This window comes from Ammospiza caudacuta, chromosome 1, assembly GCF_027887145.1.
Source record: "Ammospiza caudacuta isolate bAmmCau1 chromosome 1, bAmmCau1.pri, whole genome shotgun sequence".
Lineage (NCBI taxonomy): Eukaryota > Metazoa > Chordata > Aves > Passeriformes > Passerellidae > Ammospiza > Ammospiza caudacuta.
In genome coordinates, this window is record NC_080593.1 from 4,671,816 (window position 1) to 4,698,675 (window position 26,860).

The following is a 26,860-nucleotide window of genomic DNA, read 5'->3' on the forward strand; positions in this document are numbered from 1 at the left end:
AACATTGTGCACGTAGTTTTTAGTATAAAGACATAACACTGCCCCTGGGGCAGGCAGAGTGCCTGGAACTGTCCTGCTGGATGGACCTCGGCAGGGCAGGAGAAAGAATTTTATAGATAAGATACAATAAACAACCTTGAGACCGAGAACTGAAGAGCTCTGACTCCTTCTTCAAGTGCTGGGCTGGGAAAGAGACTTTCTGACACATCTTGGGGTCACTCTGAGCAGCTAAAGATACGACACCAACCCAGCAGAGGGGCGGCTGCAGTTCTGTGCTGCACCACGCTCAACCCCACAGCAGATGGTCAGGAAGGCTCTGTCTGGCTGCCCTGGGTTTGAGCACCCTCCCAAAGTGCTTCCCTCTGTCACTCCTGACTGGCTGCACACTCAGCACTGCCCTGGCAGGTGGTGGGCTGGTAAACAGAGCACTTGGACATTGCCTAGTGATGTCCTGGCACATGCTCCAGAGTCCTGCCTTTTGGACAAATGCCTTGTTTTTCTCAAGTTTCTCAAGAGTAAAGAAATTATTCAGCTTCTGTTCAGTGGCAGTGGCCAAAGGGACACTCAGACACTTCAGTCCATTGTTGGTTCTCTGGGTTTTGCACCATCACCCAAGGTGTCTAGCCAAAAAATTGCAGTGCTCTGGTAAAATAATTGTTGGAGTATGTGAGATACCAAGAGTCCTTGTGAACACGAATCCCAGATGCTCCTCAAACATTTGTTCTCAGAGACAAAGCTGGATGTGGAGTCCAGGTGGGAGGGAATCTCCCCTCTGCACCAGAGAAGGGAAACCAAGGAGAGGAATGGGAGCAAAACAGTAGTGAGAATGTCTTGGGATCTCTGCTGGTCACAGTGACCCTGAGATATGTCAGAAAGTCTCTTTTCCCAGCCCAGCACTCAAAGAAGGAGTCAGAGCTCTTCATTTCTCAGTCTCAAGGTTGTTTATTGTTCCTTATCTATAAAATTCTTTCTCCTGGCCTGCTGAAGTCTGTTCAGCAAGACAGTCCAGGCACTCTGCCTGCCCCTGGGGTGGTGTTATATCTTTATACTAAAAAATACAAGTACAATATTTACAATTACTTTCCAATTCCTATCACCTATGTTAGACAGTGAGCTTCTACTCTAAACCAATCTAAAAGTGCCAACATCACAGCAGAAGATGGAGGCCAAGAAGAAGAAGGAGAAAGGCTGGACATGCCCAGATTTCTCCATCTTGCCCCCTGAACCCCCATCCTAAAAACCCCAAAAATCTATTTTTCACCCTGTGATAAATTCACTATCATTCTACTTAAACTGTTGTGGCTTGCAGATCTTCATCTAAGGTTGTTAATTTGCTGCATGGGTCATAATCAAACCCACAGGCATCTTGGGCTCTGTGCCAGGGTCTCTGAGCCCCCTGGCAATCCAGGATATCCAGAGGGATGTCCTGAATTCCGACAAGGATGCACCTGAACATCTCCTCCTGCAGAGATGCAGGTTTGAAGGGGCTGGAGCAGACAGCCTGGTGGTGTTGGAGAAGCTGCTCTAGCCTGGGAAAAGGGAACAAAGGAATGAGTAAGAGACTTGCTGTAGGAGCAATGGGGGGTAGGACAGTTGGGATGGATGGAGATGAGAGATCTCTGCAGCCAGGGCTTGGAATTTGGGGTTTATTGCAAAGGGCCTGGGTGCAGGGCCCTGCCACAGCTCAGAGCAGGGCCCAGAGAGGATCCCCAGAGAGAGAGAGAAGAATAAAAGCAAGAGGGAAAGAGAAGCAAAGTTCCCGTTACAATACAATAAATCATCTTCTGTGTTGAATATTCTAATTTTCACTAACCAATCTAGTATAATATACAAATCCTATAGTATTTACATACAGCCAATAAGAATCATTACATTACCATACTGTGTTACATTTTAAACCCTAAAAACTCCTCTTTGGGCCCCTTCTGCCAAGCTGGCAAGGTCTGCTCTGACCCTTGGGCCTGTCTGCAAGCAGAGGGTGTTGTTCCATCAAAAGGGGATTACCTTCAGCCAGCCACACCATTGTTTTCCAGTTGTTCAGTAACTGAGGTATCTCAAAGCTTGCTTTCATCTCAATCTCGCTTATAGTTTCTATATTCTCAAAATCTTTTGCCAAGCAATCATAATTATAAGGCTTTCCTGTTTCATCTTCCCCAACAACTTGCCCCATCTGCCTGTCCTGGGACAGGCTCACATCCAAACCCATCCCTGCCCAGACTGGGGTGAGGGCTGAGTGCAGGGTTCTGGTTTGAGCTGCTCTCGAGCAAAGACGTCAGGCACTCTGGCTCAAGGCTCTCACTTTTTACTGCAGCACTGCTGTCTGCCAAATCAGCTGAGCGGGGAAAACAATCTATAATTGACTGCAGAGGCATGAGGTTATAATGATTTACTCCTTTCCTGAAGCATGCACATAACCTCTGCCAATTAGCCAAAAGTTAGGAAGATTTTTAATGACAAACCACCCAGAGGAGGAGGCACTTGGGTGGGGTGGGGGGAACTGTGACTGGGAATTACCAGTCTGAGCTGCAAGTCATGGGAGTTGGATGTCTAATGATCAAAGACGAGAAGGTACAGTGAATAGATTTTCCAGTTGGAGATTGGAGGCAGCCTGGAGCTGGTTAAAGGGTTTTTCTTGCTGGTTTGGAGGCTTGGTGCAGTGCCCTTCTTTCCTCACCATCACCCAGCACCTACACGTGACACTGTGGGTCAAGGCAGGCAGAAAAAGCAGAGTTAGGAATGGACATCTGTCCTCTCCCATGGACATCTGTCCTCTCCCATGGGAAATGTGGTGGCTGAGACCTGCAGCAATGCCAGGGCCAGCTCTGTGCTGGGACAAAACCAGCTGGCCCCAAGGAGCCGTGCCAGCATGGCAGCAGCCAAAGGGAGCTCCTTATTAATGGGGAAAGAGAAGAACTCTTCTCCACACATCCTGAAGAGGTAAAGTAGCTTGGAGTGAGTAATTTCACGTTGAGATTACTGGCAAGTGCCATTACCTGGGACCAGGGAAGAGACAAAGGTCCTGCTTCTCTTCCCATCCCTCTTCTCCCTCACTCCCAGCTCTGCTGTCCTCCTTCTTCCCTTGTGGCTGCTGGATTCCACTGTGAGTGGCTTCAGGGAGAAAACTAACTTTGCCAGGAAAAAGACACAAGAATAGGGTTTTTTCCAATGTCATGAGTTGAACTGGCTCAGCCAGACCTTGAAGAAAATATCTGGGCTGGGCTGCCTGGTGTGAGCAGTGCAAGAGGATCAGGTGCCCACAGAACCTCATGGAGATTTGCTGCTCTCATCATTGCAGGGAAGGCAGGGAAGAAGCTGGGGGAAGGCCAGAGACCCTGTGGGTTCATCTCATTGGAGTCTGGTTTATTTCTTCACAGAATTACAGAATGGTTTGGGTTGGAGGGGACCTTAAAGATCACCAACCCTTTGCCATGGGAAGGGACACTGTGCTTCCTGGGATGGCATTCCTAAAGAAGCTGAAGAAAAGCAGCTTTGCCATAAAGCTCCAGAGCCCTGAGTCCCTTGGTGCAGTGAGTGCAAGAGAGAACCTGCCCACTCCAACGCCTCTGAGATCCTGCTCTGCTGCACAGCCACGAAACCAATGGTCTTAGCTGGGTATCGATTGCGCCCAGTGGGTGTAAATCTGACCTTGACCCTCTTTAATCTTGATGGATTGGCCACAACTTCATCAGCACAGAGCCCCAAGGTTGGAGTTTGGGAGCCCAGGTTTGACAGCATGTGCTGCATTCTCTGGTTTTTTGGATCCAGCTGTGCTGGAAACATAAATCACAGCTTTGCACTTCAGATGTTCCCATCTCAATATATGAAATAAATAAAATAGATAACAATTACTGCCATATACTCAGACCAGGGTACATAGAAAAGGAGTGATTCCAGCTTCTGGCCCTTCCACATCAAAAAAGCTGCAGAATTAGGATTGATTGAATACAGGTGCAGGATCCTGACGGTGTGCAAAGTGCTGAGAGGAGTTTTGTGTGTTTGCTGCATGCACCACACTCCCCACTTGGCCACGGCAGCCACTGCTGCTTCTGGATGGAGACCCAAAGATCTGACGCACTCAGACAAGGAAAGGGAAATATCTGAGGTCTTGTTCTGCCCATGAAACCAGCCCAAGCTTGAAAAAAGAGAAGCCAAGCCAGCTCCTCTGCTCAAGATAGGGAGCCCCTTCCCTCAGCTCTGCTGGCTCTGCATGCTTCTCACCCCACCTCTGGTGTTTACTATCACTTTGGGCACAAACATATTTGTTGCTAGGAGGAGTCCTGGGCAAGATTAGCAATCTGGAGAGCCAGAGCACAGCAGGCTCCATGCAGGGATTGCTCCAGCTGGAAATTCAGGGCTGGTGGGAGTGAGGGCTCAGCACCAGATCCACGTGGAGGCTCTGAGCAGTGACAGTGCCAGTGAAGCCTGCAGCCCCTGCTCCTGCAAGACCCAGGCCTGTGATGCCAACCTGTGCAGGGTCAGGGTAGGCAGAGGAGCCTTGAGGGGGAACAGCCACACCACAGCCTTGGGGAGGTTGTTGGGGTTCCTGTTGGTGATTCCCTGAATTCTGGGACTCTGACTGGGCCCTCCCAGGGGGCTCCTCTGTTGGAGAGACCCTCCTGGAGTGGTCTTGTGTCAGGAAAGAGATGCACTGGATCTTTTTGGTCTCCAGGTTCTTGTTTATTGTTATCTTATCTAGAGTTTTGCACGCTGTCCACACAAGGCTCAGCGCACTGGAAAAGCACTGCAAAAATGGCCAACAATCTGCTGGTACAAGGTATTTTCAGACTAAACTATCCAATGAAGAACTGACACATGGATTATTTCCCTTTTTAACCCAATAACTGATCCCACAGAGCTGCAATGGGGACTTTTCTGCCCAATTACAAAATGCCACCCAAACCCATGGAGAAGAAGGAAGAAGCAGCATGAAGAAGAAACCCAGGATGACACCCTGTGCCCTCCATCTTGCTTCCATCCACAACACACTAAAAACCCCAAACCCTCAATTTCCCACCTAAGTGACACACCTACACTGCTCTCTATGATCTGTTTCACACTTGTGGATTCCAGTCTATTCTGGAGTTTAGGAAACTTTCTCCATGACTGAGGGTCAGAGTCAGTGCTGCCCTGGGGATCAGGGCACCCCAGAGCAGACACAGAAATATTCCCACTGCTCTGGGTTTCCACAGGAGCTCTCCCAAGGCTACAGAGCCCCTGTTGAACAAGGTGGCCCTGTGCATGGCAGCAGCAGCAGAGCAGGAACCTGCCTGGCCACAGCTGGTGTCCCCCAGGCCTACACACATGGAGCTCAGTCCCCCAGCCTGTGCTGCCCTCCAAGCTCACCCAGGGACCTTGGTGTGGTGCCCTCAGCCCCTCAGGCACATCTGCCTTCCCTGGCAGCCCACTGCACAGCTCTCCTGGGAGCACAGGGCTCTGGATGCCCTGTTCCTCACCAGCCTAGTCACGGCCTCTTTGACTCCTGGGCAAATGCTGTAGGGGTGATGCTCTGGGTAATGACAGCCAGACCCTATCTGTGCTGATGTAGGAAGGCTTTAGGACTCAGCTGGACAGAAATAATTCCCTTGGCAGTAGGTTCAGAGAGAAAACACACAGAAGGGAAAGCAGGCAGTGTGTTGCCTCTTTATTATCTCGTGAAAGAAAATTTATATCATACCCCAGAGGGCCCTAAAGCCCTATGGAACACATTTGCAGGAGCTTTCATGGGCTTCTGGCTACGTCCAGAGCAACCTGGGCTTGTGGGGGGAATAACTGTGCCCTGGCACAGCACCTTGGCCTTGGCTTTCACAGGTGCCCAGCCCAATGCTGTGAGATGCTCCTCTCCTGGTGCTGTTCCCCAGCTGCAAAAACTCCCCACAACTTCAAAGGCCTCAGAAATCCCAGTCTGTGCTCCAAGCCTGTTTGTTTTCCTTGGGTCCCTCTGCCTGACTAATTTGCTGTTGTGTTTATTGGAAATGCGAGACACATTCTTGATGAAGTGGGAAGCGCTGTGTTTAATGGAGCTCTCCGAGAAGGTTAGAGCAGGAGCATTTCTTGAACAAACAAGCCTCACACTGCACCATAATCTTCAGGCTGAAATGAATCACGGGCTCCAGATAGCAGTGGGGACTGTGACACGTGCAATTTACATCAGACCTTCACTAAACAATCATTTGAGGGCCCGTGAATGTAAAGGAGGCTTGGCTCTTATCAGCTTTGATCGCACAAGCGCTCGCAGGAAAAAAATTATTAAGCATCTACATGAGCAAAACTCTTTGTCTCCTTCAGCTGAATTGCTACTTTCATTTGTCTTTAATAACATGGTATTTGCTCACTCTCAGACAGCGTTTGCAAGGTTGTTCAGATCCAAGGCTAATTTGCTCAGGCGCTTGGCTCTCCCAGAGTGATCACTGAAACTCCCGGTACACACAGTACTTTTCTTGAATGTTAAAGCGTTTAAAGCTTTTTTTAAATTTTTATTATTTTTTTTCCTGCTCTGTGCCTTGAGTAAGTATTTACACCTAGTCAGAGACAGCATATAAACAAGTTAATGTTTCGACTGGGGAATGTTTTACACCTCGTTACACAGGTGGAAACAGGGCCTGTGCAGAGCAGGGCCAGGCTGTTTCCAGTAGGTCATTTTCTTGTTCTGGTCAGCCCTTATTTTAGGCCAGCCCTGCCCCACAGAGGTATGTGCAGCCACACCACTGGGTCCTGCCTATTTCTGGGGGCTGCTGCTGAGTTTGCATCACACAGAGCCTGGAGTTATTTTCAACCCAGCTTTGGCCACGGAGCAAAAGCAAGCAGCTCTCCATGCACAGCCTTCTGTGGGGGCACCAGCTTGGAAATCCCATCAGAGAAAGTTGTCACAGGTGGGTCCAGGGCCTGTCTGACCTGAGATTGCCACAGCAGGATCAAGACTCATCTAATTTTTTATTCTCTCATTGCACAAATGAGAAAAACACTCAATGTCACATCCCACAACATTTGGGCATCAGCCCTTTGAACATCAGGGTGTGCAGCTGCTGATCAGGCCTTGGGCTGGTATTTTTGGTTAGAGGAAACAAGCCTGCTTGGAGTGGTAACTCTGTGGTGTGGGCTGTGGCCACTGAACATCTGCTCTCCTTTTTCCTGCCTTGTTGGGAATGATGAGGAAGCCTGGAGCCAGAAGGCATCACTGCATTCTCTGTATTCTCTCCTCTGAGCTCCAGGATCCATCAGACTCCGTCTGTCTGAGGCCCAGCACCCAGGATCTGGTGGCATCATGAGGAAATGCTCTGCCTGGATCCCAGGAGATGGAGCACAATCCCCTCCCCAGAGTGTTTTAACCTTCACACTTAAGGGGAATACACAAATCCTTTTCCTTACCTGGCATTTGACTGGCCCTGCACTCCAGCACCAACTTCTTGCTGTGGCTCCTCTGATAGATTAAAGACATACTTAATACCTGGTTTTGCTTGGTTTTGTTCAAGAGGAGGTACATATGAGCTACAATGTCCTCTCCATCTTCTTCCTGATAAGCTAAACAGCCTGAGCTGTGCAAATCTCACGTAAGCCATTTCTTTCAGCCCCTGTATCATTTTTGTGGCTGTTTTTGGCACCTTCCTCAATTTTTCAACTTCCTTCTGAAAACGTGGGCATCAGAACAGTACTCCATGTTCCAGCTCTGGGCTCAGCAGCTCTGACACTGTCTAATCAGCAGGACCATTTCCAGTGTCAGAGCCTCAGAGGAGGGAGAGGGGGAGGGAGGAGGATTCCTTGGCAGCAAGCTGTGCTTCATCCAGGGCCCTCTGCTTTGGGATTCACACTCTTTTTCCAGCTACAGAAACCAGCCTCTGTCAGAGCAGATCTGTTTCCACAAGCTGTCTCCTCAAAGTCCAAGAAAACCTTGTCTTGTACCCTCCAGGACTCCTGACTGGGCTGCCCTGGAATTTAGCTTGTTTGGTGTTTGACTCTGCATCGTGCAAATATGTACAGGGAAAACCTGACAGCCACCTTTCACAAGCCTTAAAAATCAACATTCTGGCCTAATCCTGCTCTCCTGTGCCTCCTGGCTCTGTGACAGGTGAGCCCTGAACAACCCTGAGCCTGAGGATGCTGGCCCGAGGCAAATTTCTGCCCATCTGCGTGGAGGCTGCACAGCCCACAAGGGAGCAGCAGGGTATTTATAGCAGTTCCCATGTCCTCAGCAGCTCTCTCTTTCGAGGATGGTGTCACCAGTGCTGTGCTGCCCTGTCACCACGCCAGGGCTGAGCTCCCACACCAGCTCCAGGCCACCCTGGCAGCACAGGAGCAGATGACTGTGTGGTTGTTGGCATCCCCGTGCCCATCAGGGAGGCAGGCAGGGCAAAGGTGCCCTTGCAAGCCATCTGCAGTGACAGCCTCTCCATTCCTCGCTGCTCAAGCAGGGTTTTTCATCACAGATGGACAAAATCCCCAGGTCCTGTGTGCTGCTTTTGGCCCTGCTGCATTTCTGCAGCTTCTCCTGAACTCTCACGATCACACCCAGGAGCTGATCCCTCCACCAGGGCTCCAGGTAAAAGAGGTGTCGTTGATAAATGATCTTTGTATTGTCTGGGCCCAAGACTTCCAGGCTGCCATGCAGAAAATCAGGCTTTCCACAGTGCTACATATTTAATCAGTGCATGAAAAGGCAACTCATCCAGACAGACAAGCACAGAAGTTCCTCCCAACTCTGTCCTTGTGGCTGCATCCACAGGCAAGGCTGTACAGCTCTGCAAAGCAAGTGAAGTAATGTCTTATTGCAAGAGCCAGGCCTTTCCAGTGCTTTCCTAGAATGGAAAACACTTTCAAATTTCGTTTCCTGAGCACCACCCTATTCATTAGTAAAGTCACGGATCACCTTCTGCTGCCCACCAACAAGCAGCCACTTTTCCATGAAAGCTTTTTCTTTTTTCACAGTGGTCTTATTCTTTGAGTGCAGGAATAAGGCTTAAAATAGCATGTCTTGGAATGAATTCCCTTCCCAACTACGTGAATGGGAAGTTCAGGTTTCTCTCCCTCGACACCTTTGCTGTTCAGCCCATGTTTCCAACAGAGCAACCGGACCAAGCAGGGACTGAGCCTGCATGAAATGAGAGCTGTGGCTGAGACCTGTCAGAGGAGCCACAACCCTTCAGAGATCCCTGATCATGGAACAAGGGAGGGAAAACATCAGATCCAGCCAGCTATCAGCATGGCCACCAAAGGAAACACTGAAGAAACAGACCAATAATGGAAAAAATCTTTGGGAATTAATCCAGATTTTAGTGCAGATTTGATATACATAGCTGTGAGTGGAGGCTTTACCCACTGGAGCAATGTGAGATTTTCCTTTTCCCCCTCATTTTCCCCATCCTCATGCAGCTGAGGAATGTGTTCCCCATGCTTGGTACCCACAGGTGCTCTGGGAACAATACCAGCCTGAGCTGGATTCAAAATACGCCCAGAAAAATCATCACTCATCACTGCTAGACATTTTTATGGAGCTCCTCAACTTATCCCTCGAGTGTCTTACAAATATTAATACACAAATCCTCACACTTCCTTCCTCTGAGAGGCTGTTACTGCCTGGGCTTTAAAAGTAAGGAAGCTGAGACTGAGAGGGCAATAGACTGGCTGAGATCACAGAGGAAATGGGTGATCTTTGTGCTCTGGACACTCCTGACCAGCAAATCCTCAATGTGGCTTCTTGCTGTGGCAGATAAGGCAGGGTAAAGGTTTGAGTCATGATTTTAAGGGGGAGATTCCACCAGCTTTAGTGTCCCCTGCAGAGACAGCACAGGGCTGGTGTGTCACCATCCCTGCAGGACCCCATGGGCAATGGCAGGATGAGAGCTCTCCCCCTGCAAACACCCCAGAGTTCTCTTAGGAATCCAGTGGAGAATTCTGCACTTTTATTTTTATTAGAGCCATTACAAAGCCAGGTGACTGTGGCCTGCCCCATCCAGCTGGATAAAACTCAAGGGCAACCCAATAAACCTCTCTGCGCCCCCTGCAATGGCTTTGCTTTGTTTAAAGCTGGCATTGATTTAAAGTTCAGCATTTCAGGCTCTGCTCCTGCATCTTCCCTGAGATGACAGTGAAGATGGCAGCACTTGGAGGAATTCCTGGCTGCAGCCCAGCTCTGGCTGTATGATTTTCATTAGCACTAACAAGCGTTAAGCAGCTGACGTCCTGCTCAGGAAAATGACTGAATCTCCAAGTATTCCTCCCAAATCCACATGCTGGGGGAACAACAGGCTCTGCAGCCTTGGATTTCTCAGCTCTGCAAAGGGATTTACCTCTCCCTGGGTTTTCCTTCCCTTGGTCTCTTATAGTGGTGCTGACATTTGATAACAAGCCTGTGTACGATTAGGAGCCTGCTTTTCCAGCTTCCCCAGCTCCCCCAGTCTGTTTGTTTTTTTTATTTAAATGAGTCCATGGATCCTGAAGCTGAAAACTGTGTGACACATAATTTTGGTTTTTTAAGATGATTTTATGAGTCTCTCATCCCTGAAAGGAACACTGAAAAAGCAAAAGGCACCACAGCAGCACAGAGCCCAGCCCTACACAGTGCAGCCAGCCAGGCAAAGCACCCCATGTATCTTATTTTTTAAAAATAAAATTTGATGGAGGTGTTATTTCCTCAGTTAATCTCAAGATGCTGTAAAGTCTGATTTACAATTTCGGGGTGGTTCAAGGCTTCTGGGAGTAGCAAGGCAGCAAGAGGCCTGGGAATTGGCTTCTGGTGAGGCTGGGGAGGTGACAGGATACTTAAATTGAAGAGGGGCTGTTGCTCTGCCCTTGGCTGTGCCCAAGTTCACCCTCTGCCTGCAGAGAAAGGGCTGGGGCTGCCTTACCCCACAGCTGAGACAAGGATGCTCTGCTGACCCTGCCTATTCCTATAATCAAAGATCTTTGTCCCATCTTAGATTGAAAGATGTGGCAGGGGGTGTGTATTTTATTTCCATCTGTCAGAGCTGGGGCAGTTATCTCTGTTCATGGGGCAGTTTTTCCTTTCTCTCTCCCACAGCCAACCCTCCCTGCAGGAGATCTCTGCTGTCCATGGCCACTGAGTGTCCCTGCAGGGCTGATCCAATCCCAGCATCCCATGGGGAGATGCTCCGCCCAGGGGAGGAGCCAAGCATTCCTGCCTGGATCCAATCTGAGCCTGGCACAGCACAGCAGCCTTTGCCCCCTGCACTGCCAGAGGAGCAGCTTTCTGCTGCCCTGCATGGCCAGAGGGAGCCCAGGCCCATCTGCAGCAGCCCTGGAGCTGCAGAGGAAAACTCCCCCCTTGTGCAGGATCCCTGCTGCAGCAGAGCCACAGCTAGCACTGCAGGAGGGCTGAGCCCCCCTGGGATGGGGCTGGGACACCCCCTGACACACAGGGGGCAGGGACTGCTCTGACTCTGGCAGTGGTTTTTTGGTTTTGTTTTGGTTTTTTTTTTATTTGTACTATTGCATTTATATTTTTAATTTTCCTATTAAAGAACTGTTATTCCTCCTCCCATATCTTTTCCTGAAAGCTCCTTAATTTCAAAATTGTAACAATTCAGAGGGAGGTGGTTTGCATTTTCCATTTCAGGGGAGGTTCCTGCCTTCCTTAGCAGACATCTAGAAAGCCAAGACAGCCCCACATAGCAGTCCCTGGGGAATCACTGCCTGCAGCTAGGCTGATATTCCCCCTGATCTGGGTGGAAGTAGCAAGGAGACAGCTGGGAGACAAAGGGAGGTGAGTTCATCTTCTGATCATGATGCTTGGCCCATACATCTTGCAGACTCTGCTGCATGCATTCAGAAATTCATTAATTGAGCTGCATTTGGTGAATTTATTGCTGACATCAGTGAAATTCAAAGTACTGCTGCACAGGAGAGTGCTCACCCTCATCATGGTTAGAAATTCCTCTGGTGCTGCTGCCCATCCCATCACCACCAGCAGCCCTTGCCTCACCCTCAGGGTGAGGGGTGAGTCTGGGAAAGGCTAGTGGGTCTGGGAAAAGCTGGTGAGCCTGGCATGGTTTGTGCTCACAGCTCATCTCTGCCATTGGTATTCACAGACTCACAGAATGATGAGGTTGGAAGAGACCTCTAAGATCACTGAGTCCAACCTGTGCCCTAAAACCTCAACTAGACCATAGCATCAAGTGCCATGTCCGGTCTTCTTTTAAACACATCCAGAGATGGTGATTCTACCACCTCCCTGGGAAGAGCATTCCAGGACTTTATTATTCTTTTGGTGAAAAATTTTTTCCTAATATCCAACCTATCCCTTCCCTGCCATAGCTTGGACTGTATCCTTTGGTTCTGTCAGTGCTGCCTGGTGGGAGAGACCAACCCCAGCTGTCTGCAACCTCCCTTCAGGAAGGTGCAGAGAGTGATGGGGGCAGCCCTGAGTCTCCTTTTCTCCAGGCTGAGCACCCCCAGCTCCCTCAGGGGCTCCTCACAGGGTTTGTGTTCCCAGCCCCTCTCCAGCCTCGCTGTCCCCTCTGGATGTGCTCAGTGTCCCCAGGTCCTTCCCAAGCTGAGGGGCCAGAGCTGGGCACAGCACTCGAGGTGTGACCCCAGCAGTGCCCAGGGCAGGGGCACAATGAGCTCCCTGCTCCTGATGGCCACTCCATCCCTGACCCAGGCCAGGAGCCATTGGCCACCAGGGCACTCTGCTGGCTCATGGTCAGTCACTGCTGACCAGCACCCCCAGGTCCTTTTGTGCCAGGGCACGGTCCAGCCACACTCTCCACAGCTTGTAACGTTGTACGGGATTTTTGTGGCCAAAATGTAGAACTTGGCACTTAGATTCATTAAATTTCATGCTGTTGGACTCTGCCCATCCATCCAACCCATCGAAGTCTCTCTGCAGAGCCCTCCTTCCCTTCAATAGATCAGCACAAGCTCCCAGCTCAGTGTCCTTCATTGCAGTTCGCACTGGGGTCCCAAGGAACGAGGCCACTGCACCTCTCAGAGCAACCTGGGAGCTGCTGGGGTTGTTTTATCCTCACTGTAGCCAAGCTAGAGGCAATAAATAACACTTCCATCCAGGGAAAAGGCAGGTGTTATGTGTAACAGGGGAATCCAGCCACGCTGGTGAGTGGGACTGTCTTCCAGGGAGAGATGAATAATAACACATAGATCTCAGCTAAATGGCAGCCCTGAGAGGCAGCACTTGAATCTATATGCTTTTCAAGAGCATACCCTTATATGAAGAATATTTAGTGGCAGGCCAAGGGGACAGCAGTGAAGAAAGTGAAGTTTTTTCAGCCTGTCTTAGTGTGAAGAATAAAATCCATGTGGATGCACTGGAAGTGAGCAGACACCTGGAGAGTCTGAGCACAGGTAAAGCAGCCAGGATGGAAACAGCAAGTTTGCCTCTGTGGTGAGTGGCTGGGCTTATCAAGGCTTTAATCAGCAATACCAAAGAAACAGCCAGAGCACCAGGCTCTCCACATCCTGCAAGACCTTCCCTGCAAGAAAAATCAGTTTGAGATGCTGGATGAAGGTGAGGGATGGGGACAGGCAGACACCAGAGTCTTATGAGGGAGGAGCAAGCTGTGGGCTTTGCTGTCCAAATATCACAATTCCCAGCTGTGCTGCCAACTTTTACATGCCCTTGGGCATTCTTCACCCCATTTCGTATGTGTGTGGTGAGGATGAAGATGCCACCTCTGTTGCAGACATCTTTTTCACTAAAAATCCTTTCTTTAGGGTTTTCCCTTCTGGGAAACTGAGGCCCCAGAAAAAGAATGTAAACAATGGTTATCTGCTACTGTGAAATGCAACAGGTGGATTTTTGATTGGGCCATCTTGAATGTTTATAATTAATGGCCAGTCAAGGACTGAGCTGTCTCGGACAGAGTCTGAGAGAGCTGGCTTTTGTTATCATTCTTTTCTTTACTATTCTTAGCTTAGCTATCTTCTGAGGATATCTTTTCCTTTCTATTTCTTTTCAGTATAGTTATAATGTAATATATATATATCATAAAATAATAAATCAAGCCTTCTGATCATGGAGTCAACATTCTCGTCTCTTGCCTCATCCAAGAACCCCTGTGAACATGGTCACACCACCTCCCTAAAACTCTGCAGAACCAGGATCTATGCTGTGTAGAGCACAGACTTTGTGAGGCAGAGCAAGCAGAAATGCTGCTCTGTCCTCCATACACACTGAGGGTCTGCTTGGAAAAGGTGAAATCATGAAGCAGCAAGCATGGAAATGAGAAAAATTAAATATAACACATTTTTAAGACAAATATGTGACTTCTAGAAGCCATCAGATGATGTTTAATGACAGACTGAACATGTCCTCTGTCCCATGCTGATCAAAAGACCTGGAAAAGCTCTAATCAACTGCTTGTGAGCATTTTTTTCCTCCTGTAAAAATGGAATTTAATTAAAAATGTAGAGAGAGAGACTCAGCTGACTCAGTGGGACTTTGGCCCCTGCCTTGCAGAGCACTTGAGGACACATTTAAAGTCCCAGCTGATGGCTCTGGAGAATCAGTTACTGGCTGCAGGATGGATTCCCCACTATGTTTGAGGGCTGTGCTCTTGGGGTGGATTTAAGCACATGCTTAATCTTAAGCATGTGCCAAGCATCCTGCTAATTGAGGATTTTTCTGAGAAGGTCCTGATGTTATTGTTTCTCCTTGGAGCCTGTCCCCGTGCACATGTGAGCAGGCACATCAAAACAGTCTGGAAAAGCAAAGCATTTCTAAATGCTTTCCCAGACAGTAAACTCAGGACAAATTTATTTGGTTTGAACGTTTTGGCACTGGTGAATGTAAACGTCTCCTGGTTTTTATTTCCCTCTGCTTTCCACTTTGAGCAGTATCGATTTCAAGCTGCCCATGGACTGAGTTCTCCAGCCCTTGGGCAAACAAAGGGAAGCTGTAAATGGGTAAAGGTGTTTGCAGCAGCCCAGGGGTGAGCTGGGCACTGCATCCTGGGGCCAGGATGGGGCCAAATTGTTCTCAAGCATCCCAAAGCCCAGCCCTGGACAGCAGTGACTGATGGCAGAGGGTCCTGTGCTCAATTTGCTGCTGGAATCCCCCTTCTCAGACCTTTAATGGTTCCTGCCTGTCAGAGGGGATATAAATGGAATTACATCAACCTCATGAGTGAAGGATGTGATAGATGAGCAATGCAATGATTGACTTGCACAATTAACGTTGTCCATTGGTATCATGGATGTAGGTTAAGAAAAGTTTATAGATTTGTAGTTATGTTGTACCCCCTCACGTGGTTATCAAGGGACATCTGGAGTTGGGACATCTGGGAGGGCTGGCTTGTCACTATGGAAGACCTGACCTCCAAATCAGGATTTGAGGAAGAGATCTCCACCACTGGACAGCAAAAAGGGTCTGATGGACAGAACTTTGGGAGGGGTTAAAGGGTTAAAAGGGAAAATCTCCATTGTGAGGGGGCTAAGCACATGGCAGGGAAAATCTGTTGCTCCTAGTGCTGTAACCTTTTTTCTTTATCCAGTCTTCTGCTGTATTTTTGATAAGGTTTAATAAACCTTCATAAACCATGAAAAGTGAGTAGCTATTTCTCACAAGAACCAGCTGCATGGCTGTGCCAGAGATCACTGGGGCCCTACAGCAGGACACACAACCTGAGGGAGAGATGGCAAAGGCTGCAAACAGCCTGCAGGAGCTTCTCCCCAGGGTGGTGGTGCTGATGCCCTCAAGGATGCTTTAGTCCACTGTCACCATCATATTTTCTGAAAAATCCCCTTTGCCAGGATTTCTCTCCTGGGAAGTTGAGAAGCCTCAGAGAAAAAAAGGAAAACAATATGATCTCATTTGCTTCTCCTGTGTTTTGCTGCTTTGGAATCTGGTTTGGAGATTGTTTATCCAACAGGTGGTTGGTTGATTGGTTTCATGTGAATTGTTTTGACTTAATGACGAATCACAGCCAGCTGTGTCAGGGCTCTGGCGAGAGTCATGTGTTTTCATTATTATCTTTTAGCCTTCTGTGTGTATCCTTTCTCTGTTCTTTAAACAGCCATCTGCAGTTTAGTATCACAGAATAGAATAGAATAGAATAGAATAGAATAGAATAGAATAGAATAGAATAGAATAGAATAGAATATATTAGCCTTCTAAGAACATGGAGTCAGATTCAATAATTTCTCCCAACCACGGGGAACTTTGAATATACCACAGTCCACTCTCTTGTCCTGGGATGATTTCAGTGTGCCAAAGACATGTTCAAATCCCGTTTATCCTGCAGGTAGCCAGTGGCTAGCAGAAGACCTGTGACAATTTGAGTGATTAAGCAAGCACCTAATAGAGACCCGAAATTTCGTCATGTTGAGGTATTTGATGGTGCTGGGAGATCGATTAGGGCGTCGTTGATGATTTTCAGGATTTGGTGGTTTTTACGAAGGTTGAGGGCTCTAGCACCGAGGGTGGGATATTCTGTTTAGGGGTATCTCCCATGCTTTCTGCCTGCCCAGCTTGGCACTGCTCCCCTCCTGAGCCCAGCACTCGGAGCCAAACCCATCCCCAGTGCCTGCTCACTGAGGGGCACTGAGCCCTGCCTGATGGGGAATGCTGTAATTAACGCTGCCTGTGCAGGCTGAAATGTTAACGCTTCTATTAACACACTTTTGGGCTTGCTTTTAACACCACAGGTGGCTTTTCAAGAGCTCAGGCTTGATTTAAATCCCATCCACTGCTTATTGCTTTAATTATGGAAATGGACAGAGCACGGGAGCAGTTTCTGGGTCTGGACCCCCAGGAAAAGCATGAGGGAGGCAAAGTGGTGGGATTTTGGTTTTTGAGTGGATTTATGGAGATCAGGGAGAGGACTGGGCATGGATGGCTCTCCACAGCCTGGCCTGGACCTTCCTCAAGGATTTGCCATGAGCATAAAGAGAATCAACCACTCAGTGTTTTCCAGCGGGGTCAAATTGTGTCTGTGGTGGAGCTGGGGTGAGAAATACAGAAATAATATAGAAATAATACAGAAATATAGAAATAATACAGAATTACAGAAATATAGGAAATAATACAGAAATATAGAAATACAAAAATAATACAGAAATAATACAGAAATAGTACAGAAATACAGAAATAATACAGAAATAAAGAAATAATACAGAAACACAGAAATAAAGAAATATAGAAATACAGAAATAATACAGAAATATAGAAATAATAGAGAAATATAGGAATATAGAAATACAGAAATACATAAATAACCTTATCCTTCAGCTCAGAGCAGAGAGCTGTGATTAAGCTCTGGCCCCAGTGCTGCTGACAAACCTGGATCCCATCAGGCTGGAAAGCAGAGGAGGTGCAGGACCTCAGCTCCAGCCCCCAGACAGGAGCAGGAGCTTCCTCTGGGTCCATCTCCAGGGAGATAACCCGTCCCAAGGCTTTGCTGCTCTGCTCCTGACTGGAAATCCCAGGAGGAAACAAGTCCTCTGGCATGTCAACAACCCCTCATGTTACCTCTCACCTAAATACAGAGCTGGAATTGCAGGGAAAGAAGCTCAGCAGGGAGGAGCAGAGCAGGGAGGGCAGAGTTCCCCACCAAAGGATGAGGGAGAGGGACTCATCTTCACCCTGACCCCCAAAGTGCTGCCATGAAGGAAGGTGTAGGGATGGCTCCTTACCTCTCCCTGCACAGCATTCAGCTTTCCTGCAGGGTCCCTTCACTTTGCAGGGGCTGAGGATGGAGCAGGTGAGGCCAGAGCAACCCCCAGAGAGGCTGGGAAATGGGACAGCACTGCCTCTGTCCCTCCATCCCAGTGCCAAAGGGATTTTCCTGCCCCTCAGTGTCCCTGGGGCTGCATCCAGCGCTTGGTTCCCATCAGCATTTCTCCCACTGCCTGCTCCAGAGGCATCTCACAGCTCCTCCAGAGCCTCCCCCAGCACATTCCCCCTCCCTTCCACCCTTCCATAGGCTCTGGACTCTGAGGGAAAGCCTTTCCCCCCTGTTTTTATCTGTTTTTATCTGCATACCATTCATGGCACTCAGCCCTTGTGCTGTCATGCAAAACTGTGAGGAATGAGCAGGGTGATAAAGCAGAGGTAGCCAAAGCATGAAGGCTGTGAACCCCCTGGTTATATTTCAGAGCCATAAATTACACCCTTCAGCCAAGGGGTTAAGCAGGTCATTAAAAAGCAAAAAACCACTGGGAAAACGTTCAAAAATCAGCATCCATCCCTCACTGCAAGGGAGGAAAATCCAGCCCCCTTACCTGTGCTCTGGGATGCAGCCTGCTATGCCAGGTATTTTTGGCATTGCCTGAGCTGTAAATCTTTATTACCCTGCCAGAAAGGTTTGTTGTGGGATGAACTGAGTGACCATGGGGTGGGAATGAGGAGTTGGGGATGGCAGGGGCTGTGTGTGGCTCCATCTCTGCAGTGCCAGGTCCATTCCCACTGTTCCTCACTGTTCCCAAGGGGAGGCACTGCCAAACTCAGGGCAGCACCTTCCCCTGGGCAGGGATGTGGGAGGAAGGGGTGCTGAGCAGAGTTAACACAGGTAAGGACCAGAAAAGGCTGGTACTTTCCAGCAAGTTAGAGCTTATAAATCATTTTGACAAAATAATTAAAGCATGTATATGCTGTGATTTATAACACTGCCTCTCGCTGCAGTGCCCCAGACTGGAGTGATGCTGGATACAGGGAAAGATCAAACCAAGGGAAAACCTGTCAGAGGTGCAGCTCAGAATAAAGCTCCAAATCCAGAGTGACTCCAAATCAAAGATGCTGCCCTGAATCAACGTGGGTGTAGTGCGTGACTCCAGCTGAGACTTGCTGAGATCAATCTCCATCACAAGTAAAAAAAAATTGGGGCTTGGCTGCACCCTCTGTGCTGCTGGAGTGGGAATAATGAGGAAGAGAGAGTAAAAACTGACAGCACAAACACAAAACCCATGTGGTATTAAAGCAGAGGGAAAGCCTTTTGCAGAGGCAATTACACAAATGCAGGTCTGGGTTGAGAGCAGAGCCTGACCTACAGCTCTCAGGGATGGGCAGACATTGTTATTAAAGCTCATCAGGACAGACCCCGTGCTGTGGAGGCCAGATGAAAACATCTGAAAGATATTTACTATTTGACTTTGCTCCTTATGTCATAAAAGGGAGAAATAAAAGAGCTCAGCATCAGGACAGTCCTTTGGGTGGAAACAGAGCACTGGGGGTTTAATAGGGTTTGGACAGAAGGGAATGGCTCCTTCTTCACATGCACTGATGAACCACATCATGAGGTTTTATTTTTATTGTGGCTAGCCCAAACATTAATAATCTAAAATTAATGTAGGAGGTTATTTTACCAGGGAAGAAAGAGGTATGTGGGATTTAGACAAACTGTCAGATCTTCTCTAAGAGAAAAAATGTAATTTCTCAGCAGCTTCATCTCAGCCACCCTTTGAGGATCTTGCTTTTCAAAGTTTCCCTTTTTTTTTTGTCTAGACTTGATCAGTTCAAGTCACACATTCATTTCCCTCTCCCCTTCCAAATCATCTGCTGGTGACTGACATTTCAGTGCAGTGCCATCTTACTGGCATGTAAATGAAACTTTTCAGCATTCTTAGAAGGGGTGGTTGTCTTCTGAGATTCTTGGAATTCAAGTTGAAGATGAAAAAAATATATATTTTTTTAAACCTGCAAAACTTAGGAGTTTTTTTTTTCCCCTAACAGATGCTCTATGCAAATGTTGAAATAAGTGTATTAATATCAAGCTCAGCCATCTGCCTAAATAATTTCTCAGGGAAAAAAAAATTGCAGCATAAGAAACATGAAAAATTAAAGCTGGATAGCAGATTTAAACAGGGAATGTCCTGTCAGGCTGCATGAATTAATGGATGAGGCAGTCAGGGCACAGTCTGCAGTTCCAAATCCAGCAGAACTGGTGGTTTTCCAGCACATGCTGCACCTTGCATGATCATCCTCTATCCCAGCAGATTAAATTCCTGCAAGGCCAGGGTGCTGCTCATTTTCCAGGGTATGAAGAGCCTGATCCAGCACCAGAGATGCTCAGCTCAGCTTCCATCCAGGAGCTGAGGAGGAGATCCAGGTGATGGGAGGATGTGAATCAGCTGCCCTGCTTTGGGATGGGCTGAATCATATCCTGGGCCCTTGGGAAGGAGAGGGGGGAAGGAGCCTCCCAAATATCCCAGCCTTGCTGCTCAGGGGGTCCCTGGAGGATGTGGGGAACAAACCTTGTCCAGGAGAGAGGCTGGAAGCTGTGCTGCCTTTCTGTGTGCCAGGGCCCTGCCTTCCTGTGGGATCCTGTGAGGGTGTTCACAAGGGTCCCAGGATGAGGGAAGAGACGAGGACCTGACTCCATGTTTCAGAAGGCTGATTTATTATTTTATGATATGTATTATATTAAAACTATACTACAAGAATAGAACAAAGGATTTCATCAGAAGGCTGGCTAAGAATAGAATAGCAAAGAATGATAACAAAGGCTTGTGGTCTGGATTCTCTGTCTGAGCCAGCTCACTTTGATTTGCCATTAATTAGAAACAACCAACATGAGACCAATCACAGATGCACCTGTTGCATTCCACAGCAGCAGATAATCAATGTTTACATTTTGTTCCTGAGGCCTTTCAGCTTCTCAGGAGGAAAAATCCTAAGGGAAGGATTTTCCATAAAAATGTCTGTGACAAGATCCTCCATCCTCAGGTGGGGCAGGGCAGTGATCAATCCACAATCTCCATATTTCATCCCCAAAATTGTTGGGGAGTGCAGGGGGGCAGCCCTGCCTGCAGGGAGGGTGTAGGGCTCTCTTCACACCAAGCAAACCTCCAGCAAGGCAGAGCTTCCTTAAAAACAATCCCCTGAGCCCTCTCCAGCTCTGGAAATCTGGAAAGGGCATCCAGCTGTGCTGATGGAGCCCCTTGGAATGAGCCCAGGGTCATCTGCAGAGCACCCTGGGGCAGCAAATCCCCACCAGTGGTTCCTGCACTCCTCAGAGCACCTTCTTCCATCCCTGCCTCTGGTGCTGGTGTGTCCCAGTGGGAAGAGCTGTAGGAGTGGCACTGTGCAGGGGGATAGAACATAAGTAAATAAAGGTAGTATAGAACGTAATCTTACCCCCCAAAGAGTTGCAGCTGGGTTGATTGCTAAGGATTAGAAGGAGGTCTGATGTTAACAGACCACACCTGTAGCCAATAAAGAAGAGTGTTATAAAAGAGTGGATTGGTGGGAACTGGAGTCAGTTGGCTGCTGTAAGGACAAGGAAGAGTCAGTGCCTGGAGGAGCTGCCTACAAGAAACATCAAGGAGGTGTGAAACTCTGGCAATATGGAACTTTTGCAATATATGATAACAGCACTACACCCTCCAAGCTCCACTTTCCTGTCCCAATGAGCCTCCTTCCATATCCCAGGGTTCAGCATCAGGCACTTGCCTGAGCTCCTTTTCAGAGTGAGGATGGGGGAAATGTATCAGGCAAGGCAATAAGGGAGTTGGACTGGCTTCCAAAAATCCTCTCTCTCTCCCGAGATGGGAGGAAGGAACAAATAAACAAATAAGAGGACTTTTCCACCCAATCCTCTTCAAAATTCCCCCTTTAAGAAGGTTTAGGAGATGAGCAGTGACCATGAGCAACCTGTGAGGGTCTCACCCAGCCCTTGCCTGCACATCCCATTGCAGCAACCCAACCTGGACCTAAATCATTTATTCCAGTCCTTGTTTGGGTTTTTACACTAAAAAATAAAGCTGATTCAGGAGGTTTGTGAGTGGAGCTCAGCACCAGTGACTCAGGACATGGGTGGTGGGGACATAGCCAGCCTTGGTGGCCAGGGTCCCGCCAGGAGTTTTATGGTTGGTGCTTAATCCAGAGGGGAAATTTTCTGTGCTTTTCTGGGCAGATTGGACACAGTATTCTGGAGGCTAATGAGGCACTGAGGAACCCACTGGGCTTTGCTCCCAGGTTGTTTTTTCCAGCTTATTTTTGCCTTGGATCAGAGTTCCCAAAACATCCATTGACTCTCAAAGCCCAGGCAGTTCTGCAGGGGAACAATGGCTTTGGCTCACTTTGCTCTCTCATTCAGAAGTGAGTCTGTGGCCAACATTTCTACCTGACTGACCTTCCTGCTGTCCCATCCAGGGCTGCGGTGTTGGGAGTGACACTGGGAGGGAATTCACTGAAACTCCAGAGATCAGGGAGGTGAGAAGAGCAGCAGGGAGCAGCTTTTGTTTACTGCAAGCACAGGGAATTGGGGAAAAGATGAAGCTTTCCTGCCCAAGGAAATGTTTTTATTAATCTTTGGGGGCTGTGAGGTTAGATCTCTCACCCTGTGTGCAAAGGAGATGAGCACTCATGTCTCACCCTCTGGGCAAATCTCAGTGCAGGCAATCAGTTGCCATTCAGAACCATCCCTGGGGTTTCCCTTGCACCTGGAGCCCCTTCCCTCATCCCAAACTTTTTTCTCATTTACCCCAGGATGGACAAGAGTGATTGCTCCTGAGATAACAGCGTGACCCAAGAGACTCAGCCCATGTCTGCAAAGTGATGTAAAAAATGTCCCTTGCACACTGTGGTTAAACCAAATCACCCTGGGCTCAGACAGAACTGCATTTTATCAAATATTAAACAAGTGAATATAATTTTTATATATATAATTTCTTCCCCCTCATTTGGGGCTTTCTTGATCTCTGGCCATACAGATCTGTTTCCCTTCCATTAGGGTAGGGAAGAAGATGCCTAAAATCAGTGCAAAAAGCCTTGGGAAAGGGCTTCCAGGTGAGAAGCCCTAGGAAAGAGAATTATTTCAGTGCCAAAGCTGTGACAGGGTTCATCCCACTCACCCCAAGTCCTCTCCATGAAGCCCCTAGTTTTACAGATATCTTTTACGAAAAATCCTTTCCTTAGGATTTTTCTTCCTGAGAAGCTGAAAGGCCTCAGGAACAAAATGTAAACAATGGTTATCTGTTGCTGTGGCATGCAACAGGTGCATCTGTGATTGGCCCATGTTGGATGTTTCTAATTAATGGCCAATCACAGCCCAGCTGGCTCGGACAGAGAGCTCGAGCCACAAACCTTTGTTATCAATCTTGGCTATTCTATTCTTAGCCAGCCTTCTGATGAAATAATTTCTTCTATTCTTTTAGTATAGTTTTAATATAATATATATAATAAAATAATAAATCAGCCTTCTGAAACATGGAGTCAGATCCTCGTCTCTTCCCTCATCCTGAGACCCCTGTGAACATGGTCACACCCCTGGTGTTGCTCAGTGGTTCAGCATTACTCCTAGGAGTCATTTTCACTCTTTTTTCCTGGAGGACAGGCAAGGGCTGCCAGGCTGGAAGCAGGAGAGCACACCCAGAGCAGCAACAGGACCAAACATCCCATCTAACATCACCAGCAGTGACAGATTTTTGGGTTTTGCCTTGTTTTCTCTTTCCCCATCCCCCCTTCTCCAGTGTGGCTCCATCCTTTTTGCTCTGTGTTCCATTGCATGTGGGGTTTCTTTAAAAGCAAAATTTTAAAAAAAGCACATTTTACACCACTCCAAACATGTAAAAATAGCAAAGGGAGCCTTGAACAGAAGCTGCATTCTGTTTGGAGCAGGTTCCTCCTGCCAGGCGTGACGTGATGCTCCTTTCCAAGCCTTGGCATGTTTTGGGAAGGGTTCATCCTTCCTGCAGGCACTCAGGGGAGCTGGGGCCAGAAACCCAACAGCTCCACTCACAAATTCCTGTGCAAACCTCGTGGGCAGCCAGCCAGGCCATGAATCACAGCCCAGGTTGAGGCTTCCAGGGGGATTGAGGCTATTTTTGTCCCCTTTTGGCTAATGCAAAAGAGGAGGTGTCCTAATGCCTCTGGCTTAGCCTCTTGAGGACAGATCCCTTTGTCTGTGCCTTCCAAAGCCTTTAGGATTTGAGTGGGTGGGTTTATTATCCCCATAAAGGATAGATTAAACCAGGCATGTTGAAATCCAGCTCATCACAAGGTGACCATGGAGACCAGCAGCAGCATAAAATATTTTCTACCTTGGGCTCACAGTCCCTAAAGTCCCCAAGTCCCCAGGGGTGTGACAACTTGGGGATGCCACTGGGAGCTCAGTGGGCAAGGCCAGGTGCTTCTGGAGGTGTGATTCACCTGGCAGCTTTTGGACAGCCTCTCCTTGGCATTCACTGGGTCTCCATGGCCTGGCAAAGGGAGCTGAGATGATGAAACCCCACCAGGACATCCCTGCCTGTGTCTGGGAGGAGCAGATGGAGGTGTGTCTTGGTTTGGGAAGACAGGAGTCAGCTAAGGAAGGCAGGAGCCTCCCCTGAAATGGAGAATGTAAACCCTCCCCACCCCTCTGAATTGCTATAAATTTAAAAATTTTAGGGCTCTCAGGCAAAAAATATGGGAGCAGGAAATAACAGTTCTTTAATAGGGAAGAAAAATAAAAGGATAAAATAACCAATGCAGTCCACTAGAACAACACTGACAGAGCCAGAACCCAACCTGACACCCTGTGGGTCAGGGTGTTGGTGGCAGTCCCATTGGAATTGTGGCTCAGCCCTCCTGCAGTGTCAGGGGTGGTTCTGCTGGAGCAGGGATCCTGTACAGAAGGATGGATTCTTCCTCTGAAGATCCAGTGGAAGGAGAGGCAGCTGCTGTTCCTCTGGGGAATCCAGTGGAGAAGCCGTGCTGGTGTCTCAAAACCTCTGGATTATATCTGGGTAGGAATGCTTGGCTCCTCCCTCTGGGCTCACATCTCCCAATGGGATGCTGTAGTTCTTATCAGCCATGCAGTGACATTCAATAGCTGTTATCAGCAATGTCCCCTCACAAGGGAGGAGTGATTGTGGTCACTCAAAGAGACAGATAAGGCAAACTGCCCACTTGACAAAGGTAATCTGCCATACAGATGGTAACTGAAAACATCTTGCATGGCAATCTTCAACAAGGTGACAAGGAGGTGACACCCTGACGCAGCTGGGGAGCTGCTCCCTTCCCCAGGCAGGAGAACTGGCTGACCCAGTGACAACACCTTGCAGAGCCCAGGGCAAAGGAGAAAAGGAGGGAAAGGAAGCACAGGCAGCAAAACATCTCAGCAGAGCTCTGGACTTTTGAACTGTCAGGATATTCCTGAGCACTTGGGTGCATAAATATTAAATAAGCTGCAGCGAGGAGGAGAGAGATGTCTGTGCTGCTGGCAGCCTGGGGCAGGGAGCAGGGATTTGGCCACTGCACACATCCCAGCACAGCCTTGGAGCAGGAAGGGCAGCACTGAGAGCCTGGGGGGCTCCAAAGTCACACAGCAGCTCCGTGGCAGAGGCTGGCTCTGTGCTTCTCTCTTGTTGTCGGGGCTGCTGAGACACTTAGCAAATCCCATGTAGCTAATTACACTCTGGTTGGATGCCTCACAGCCTCTGGTGCTTTTTCTTATGTTAATTAGCAGTGCCCAGCAGGGAGAGCACATCCCCACCATGTCTGTTCCCCCCTCACCAGGAGTGAGGGATGGGCAGAGCTGGTGGGAGCTCTGCTCCACATCCCTCAAAGATGAGAGAGGGGGACACATTCTACCACACAGCCAGGCCTGCTGCAGGCATTTCTGTGTGGCACCAGGAGGAACTGTCAGAAAATGTCCCTTATTGGACATTTTCAGGACCTTGCACCCATCAGGAGAACTCATGGCAGGGGATATGGTGTGGCTGAAGGAGGATCAGACATCTCTTCTCCTTAGGGAAAGTCTTCTTTCCCATTACACGTGGCACTGTTTCCTGTGGGCTGACAGGCTCACAGAAATTTTAGGGACCTGTCTGTGCATTAATTTAGTCCAGACCAATCCTCTCCTGGCCCTGTGAGGGCCAGCTCAGCTGGCAGCATCTGAAGGCCCTTGACAGCACATGAAATCTAAGCAGCACTCCTACAGGCACGGGTGGGGGACTGAGTTTGCTGCAAAACCATTAAATCTTGGCTCAGAGGAGGAGATGGGAGGCAGACACCTCCAGCTGGCACCATCCCAGCTGTGCCCTGGCACTGAGCACACAGCCAGTGGCACGGGGAGGGCCTGCACCCAGCTGTGAGCCAGAGGTGCTAGGCCCAGCTGGGATGGAGAGCCAGCAGGGTGACACTGGGCCCCAGCTGCTGCAAGCTCACCTGCAGAGATGTCTCCTGAAGGAGCAGGAGGAGCTGGATGCACCTCATGGGACAGCTGGGGTGGTCAGGACGCAGGGCTAGACCCAGGTCACTGGGCTGGTCACCTCAGGCTGTGCCTTATTTCCAGGGGAGAGGATGGAGGGGAAGTGTGTGACAATGGTGCCTGAGCCCAGAAAGGCCTGGGGAGGCAGAGGGGACCTGCAGAGTGCCAGACTGTGGAGCAGTGTTGGGGTGAAAGCTGGAGAGCAGCAGAGCAGGGAGGGCTGACCTGGACCCTGCTCTCCTTATCAGCACAAGAGCATCCCCAGGGTGTGAGCAGGGGTGTCACAGACATCTTTTATGAAAAACCCTTTCTTTAAGATTTTTCCTCCTGAGAAGCTGAAAGACCTCAGGAACAAAATGTAAACAATGGTTATCTGCTGCTGTGGAATGCAACAGGTGCATCTGTGATTGGTCTCATGTGGTTGTTTCTAATTAATGGCCAATCACAGCCCAGCTGGCTCAGACAGAAAGTCCAAGCAACAAACCTTTGTTATCATTCTTTCTTTTTCTATTCTTAGCCAGCCTTCTGATGAAATCCTTTTGTCTATTGTTTTAGTATAGTTTTAATATAATATATATCATAAAATAATAAATCAAACCTTCTGAAACATGGAGTCAGATCCTCATCTCTTCCCTCATCTGGGACGCCTGTGAACACCATCACACAGAGGTTCTCCAGAAACCTGTGTGAGTCCCCTCGGTCAGCAAAGGCCAGGCAGGGTCTTTCCCTCTCAGGATCTCTTTAGCTGGTCAGAGTGACCCCGAGAT